This window comes from Mus musculus, chromosome 8, assembly GCF_000001635.26.
Source record: "Mus musculus strain C57BL/6J chromosome 8, GRCm38.p6 C57BL/6J".
NCBI classification, from domain to species: domain Eukaryota; kingdom Metazoa; phylum Chordata; class Mammalia; order Rodentia; family Muridae; genus Mus; species Mus musculus.
In genome coordinates, this window is record NC_000074.6 from 34084103 (window position 1) to 34090419 (window position 6317).

Consider the following 6317-nt stretch of genomic DNA (forward strand, 5'->3'; position numbering starts at 1 on the left):
CAGAGTCGGAATTTGGCCAGAGTCGTCTTTGAAAGTGGGGAATTCATAAACCATACTGCAGCTCATCAAAATCTTGTCTTAAATACAAAATCAAAAAGTAAATCCATTGACTTCACCACCATTCCTTTGACATCCACAGACATAAGCTTTTTCTCTGACTGCAGGCTGCCAACCAGGACTGTGTAAGACTCCTGCTAACACAGGTAGGAGGAGCATTATCAAGCTGAAGGTGTCTGGAGCAAGGACTCAAGACACTTGCAAACTGAGAGGAGAAGTTTTGTAGATTTTGGTTTTCCTCCCACACCCAAACCTTCAGGATGTTTTGTGCACATGTAATTCTACAGCTTTTTTTCCCCCTTTCTCTTTTAAATCAAGCCTTTATCAACTCTCAAACATTCAACTTATTTTCCTAAAGATTACAACTCTCTTCACACTCATAGTTGTTTGGTTTGGGTGATATTGAATTAAATGATGTAATTTCAGAGTACGACTTGCATAAACAAGGCTGGGAACAAACAGAATTAGCTTTTGGAAAGCTCAGGTTCTAGAGAGGGATTCGGTTCGCCCACCATCGGGCAGGCAGGCGACTCACTAGTTCTGAAAAGGCGAAGGGTCTTGAGAGCAAAGGCAGTTCAAAGGTCTATGCCACACAGGGAGTGAAGATGAGCTGATGTGACCTCACAGCTGGAAACCAAGCCTAGTGGTGTACACCTGTAACCCCAGCACTCCCCATACAGGGGCAGGAGGATTGCAACTTTGAAGCCATCCCCAGGGAGAGGATGTCTTGAAAAATCCAAAAGCAAATAGCAACCAAAAACCCCAAACATAGGCATAAAGGAGAATGTAATTTTAAGACCTTAGCACTGTTCACATCACGTGAAGGTAAGGAGCGCTCAGGCCTTTGGAAGGGATGCTAGTGTTGAGTAGCCAATCAAAACATTCTTGGCCAGGTCTCCGGTGGGACTGGTAATGCTTTCCCATAGGACAGTGTGGCCGGGTACTTCCTGTTGGATGCTTTTAGTTAGGAGACTGCTAACTCTAAAATATTTTAATATATTAACTCCGAAGAGGAGGCAGGAGAGAAGCCGCTCCTGGTTTATGTTAGCAAAAGTCTGAAGTGAGTGAGTCTCCATGAGGGCTCTCCAGCACCTTTGAGCATCAGGAAGAGGCAACAGTCCCCTGCCAGTGTCTCCCGGGATAAAACAGATGACGCTCTGTGGCTGGGACATCTAAGCTTTTGGATGAAACTCCAAGCTCTTCAGTTCATTAATGCTTGGCTGGACTGCACGCTGAAAGGAGCCCTCAAAGTGAAAAGCCCTGGTGTTCCAGGGTGGATTGTGAAATTACATTTCTTCCTCACCTTCTAAATCCTCGTAAATGAAATTATATTGGTCTAATCAGTAGAAATCAAGAACTAAAAAGCAAAACACTTGGTGCAAAGTACCAGCCCAGTTGTGCTCAGAGCTTTCAGTACCTTGGCAGGGAGCCTCAAGCAAGAGAGCCCCAGTTTGGTTAATTCTTATCAAATCCATTAGAAACATCAAGTAGCTTTTTCTTTTAAACATCTCTCCTATTTTTGTTCTCAAGTGGATGAAGTATCTTAGAGACTGAAGACGTTCAGTGCAAGTCTTTTTCTACCTAGCAGCCAGGAAGTTCACTAAATTACAGAATCTGGATTTTAGAAGGCTGGGGGAGACTTGCAAAGGTAACACCCGATGATGTAGATCGCCTCTTGTGGGGTCCAAATGTCACTTATGAGCTTAGGAAACTTGGGCAGTTACCAACCCTTTTTATGCCTCAGTCCCCACGTCTGCAAAATAGAGGTGCTATTATCTGATTAAAAGAACAGAGTCAATATGGAATAAACAAGCTTGTGTGTGTGTGTGTGTATGTGTAGTGAGTTCCGTGCAAACATAAAGATTATTTTGGGGGCTGGAGAGATGGCTCAGTGGTTAAGAGCACCGTCTGCTCTTCCAGAGGTCCTGAGTTCTATTCCTAGCAGCCACATAGTGGCTCACAACCATCTGTAATGGGGATCTGATGCCCTCTTCTGGGGTGTCTGAAGACAGCTACAGTGTACTCACATAATAAAATAAATAAATAAACCTTAAAAAAAGATTCCTTATTTGTGTTCATGTGTATGGAGGAGGCAGCGAGTGTGCACAGGAGTGGCAGGTGGCCCTTGGAGGCTGGAGGCTCCAGATCCACCCTGAGTTGGAGTCAGAGGAGGTTGTGAGTGGCCTAACGTGGGTGCTGGGTACCTGAATTCAGGTCCTCTAGAAGGCCAGTTCACCATCATACCTGCCAGACCACCTCTCCAGCTCCTCCGTGAAAGCTAACAGACACAGTTTGTTTTAAACTTGGCGCTGACTCGGTGTGTTTACCAGTGTCAGAAACAGTTTAGTGTCCTCAGCATCCTCCCGCTGAGTATTATTCTTCAAGGCTTTTGTTAGTAATAATTCCTATCAGGACTAGACAAGGTAAACTGAAGCCTAATGAGATTTATGTTATATTCAGGGGCATTTCTAAAGGGTAAAACAAAAATATTTAGTCTTTATCTCGGTTGGTTCCTGGTGTTGAGTTCCACAAGCTTCTGGAACCTTCCATCCTGTGCCCCCCGAGACCTAGAGATGGAAATGATCCTCTGAGCCTGAGATGGAAATGAGGCATCAGCCTCAGCCCACAAACTCCAAGGAGGGCAGAAGAGCTGGAGGGCAGACAAAAACCTCTGAGGTGACACTCAGTTTCCAGTGGGCAACACACAGCCACGGAGGAAGGATGGCGGCCCCAAAGAAATGAAGCCTACGGCATGTCCACCCCACCCCACGCCCTCTTCATCTCCTCGATTCTTCTGGCCCAAGGTGTAGCTCTTCAACTGGCAAAACCTGACCCAAGATTCAGGGAAAGAGACAGTTTCTTTCTCCCCTCCTGGCTGCTACCACAGCCAGGGCCTGTTGGCTTATTCTACCATGAAGCTTACTGTCTAGGATAAGTGTGGTGACTCAGGGGTGTGTCAAAGTGAGCACACGACAAAAGGCTGGTCGCCGCAGAGGGAAGAAAGCAACAGAATGTCTGAATGTTGGTTCTTCGTCTTGCAGGATCAAATGTTATTTTACCAAAATATCCAGAGACTGGGAAACTACACCCCAAGGGCAAATCCGCAGACACTAAATTCACACCAGATCAATGTATAAGCCAGAAAGCCCCTCTGAAGTTTCTGTATGCAGACTGGACTTGGTGTTCCTGGCCAGAGCTCCTCCTTTGTCTGGAATGAAGTTCATAGCTGGGCTTGAAACTAGAAGGTAATCCAGTTAAGCCTGCGGTTAACAGTTTAGAAACAAAAACAAAAACTAGCTGCATTTGAGGTATGTTCGTCTTATCTTAAACCCAGCCGGCTCTTCTGAAATGAGAGAACTCTAGTTACTGAATGGCTTACAGCTCCTGGGTTGGAGACACAGGCAGAACACTGTATATTCTCCATATTCTGTTTCTCTAATATCCATTTTGGTAAATTGTTTCGGTTCACATTTCTGCCCTCAGGTGGGTTAATATTCCTTTATAACCTACAGAGTATGTGAGAAATGCCAAGGGTCTTCTCACTAAATCCCATCCATCCATCCATCCATCCATCCATCCATCCATCCATCCATCCATCCATCCAAATAAAGCCAGACACTTATGTATGGATGCTGTTGCATGTAGTTTTTCCCTACCCCTCCTGGCTGTGCTATGAGCCCCCTCCCAACTTCCCTTGAATCCACGGATAAAAGACACACACAGTACTTCATTTTCAACTTGCCTTCTGGGTACAATTGCTGGGGGCTTCTATCTCCTGTCCGGAAAAGTATACCTTTATCATTACTCTTAGCTTCGTTCCTCCCACCTGCCCTAACCTTGGTTGGTCAGTTGAATCCTGTCCCTGCTCAATATCTCTGACCACCCACCTATAGGAGCAGCCACAGCCCATGGCTCCTCCCAGGACCTCACATGGCTGCCTGGTTCTTCTCTCTTCAAAACTTGTTGAATTCCTCCTCCTCCCTTGCATCTGTCTCCAGTTTCCTTCAGGGACCAGGAAGACCCGTCTGTACCTTCTGCCTAGCCAATGGCCCTGCTTTCTTTATTGATAGATCAAGAACCAATTGGGGAATAGGGCCTCAGCATCATACTGCCCCTTCAACTACCTGGCCCTCACTCCATGTGAACTCATTAAGTTGAACTCTCTGGGGCTTTGTTGCTAAGTCCATGGGCAGCCTCATCTCACTGCTGCCCTCACACGCTAACTGAGTTTCAGGAGAGCACACACGGCACAGCAGAACCTGCTCAGGAGCATTTTAGAGCCCGTGGAGAGTTTCAAGGTAGTATTTTTTAAAGGCACTGGGATGGAAAGCTGCTCTTCACACATCTTCAGCAGATGCTCTACCTCCAGGCTGCAGCGTCAGCTCTGGTTTTACTGTTGGAGATGCGGGCTCACTAAGTTGACCAGGCTGGCCTAGAACTCATGACATAGCCCAGGTAGACCTTGGATGTTTCATCTTCCCACTAGGCACTTGGAGCAGCTGCACCACCTGGCTCAGTTCCGTAATTTTGTTGTTTTGCTGAGAGAATTTCCATGACCAACAGAGTTCTGACTTCACCATCAGGACTGCAGACCAAATGACAGTTCAGCGGTTGAGAGCACTGACTACTCTTCCAGAGGTCCTGAGTTCAATTCCCAGCAACCACATGGTGACTCACAACCATCTGTAATGGGATCCGATGTCCTCTATGTCTTAAGACAGCTACAGTGTACTTATATACATAAAAATATATATCTATATGTAATACACAAACACACACACACACACACACACACACACACACACACACACACACACACACACACACACACACACACACACACACAGGGGCACCAGCGCCATGTTGTCCTATTTCCATGGCTTGTTCAGCGCAATACAGCTGAGTGTTCCAGTCTGAGTCCTGGATTTTTTTTTAAGATTTATTTATTTAATGTATGACTACACTGTAGCTGTCTTCAGACACACGAGAAGAGGGCATCAGATCCCATTACAGATGGTTGTGAGGCACCATGTGGTTGCTGGGAATTTGAACTCAGGACCTCTGGAAAAACAGTCAGTGCTCTTAACCGCTGAGCCATCTCTCCAGCTCCATGTCCTGGATATGTCTTCACCAATTTCAGAAATATTAAAACAGTTCTAGGTCATATCATAAGAAAATTAAGTATCAAGACACTATCTTAGTATTTTACTATCTTAGTATTCATCTGATTTAGTATCTTGGTATTAATGTCCTCAAATTCACAAGCTGAAAAGTTGTGTTCTATTAATTCTATGTACCACTGTATTGGATTATTAAGATATGAGAGGCTGAAGGTGTGGCTCAGTGGTAGACTATGTGCTCAACACATATGAGGCCTTCGGTTCAAGCCCCAACACTGAAAAGAAAAACAAATTACAGTGCAGTCCTTAATTTTTCACCTTCAATGTAGTAATTAGATAAGCAACATTATACATACCAATAGTGATTAGTACCATGCCAAAATAGAGTCATAAACATAAAAGTTTCAAAATATTTTAGTATTTATATACATACTTATTCCATGTGCATGTGTACCTGTGCCATGCAGTATGTGTGGAGGTCAGAGGACGGCTTACGGGAGCCGGCTCTCTCCTGCCATGTGAGTGCTGGGGACAGAACTGAGGTCACCAGGCCTGGTGGCAAGTGCCTTTTGCTTTTACACACTGAGCCATCTCTGCAGACCCCAATCTTAGTTTTATTATCCTCAGAAACTCAGGAATCCACGGAGCCGAGTGGTCACTTGCTTGCCATTTGAATCAGAGCTCACTCCTGAATGTATGTAAGGCTTCTCTTCCCGATTACTCACTGAGAGAAGCAGCATACAGATCTACATCCCATTACAACAGAGTGAGAGCTACACTCCGTCGCTGCTGAAATCCCACCAGCATTTTCAGTTGTGAGCCTCGCCTTTAAAGGATGAGCCATCTTCCAGCCCTCACATGGTTTATAATTTTATTAGATTTATTCACTCTGGCGCCCTCCCTCAGGGGTCAGACGAGAGGAGCATCAGGTCCCCTGGAACTGGAGTTAGAGATGGTGTGAGCCATCCTGTGGATGCTGGGAATCAAGCCTGGCTCCCCTGGAAGAGCAGCGGATGCTTTAGCCACTGAAGCATCTCTCCGGACCCTCCCCTGTTTAAACAGCTATGAATGCACAAGGGGAGAGAAAGACCCTCAGCTTGGAAGAGTCCGAAATATTAATAATGGAAATTGAGGCAGCTA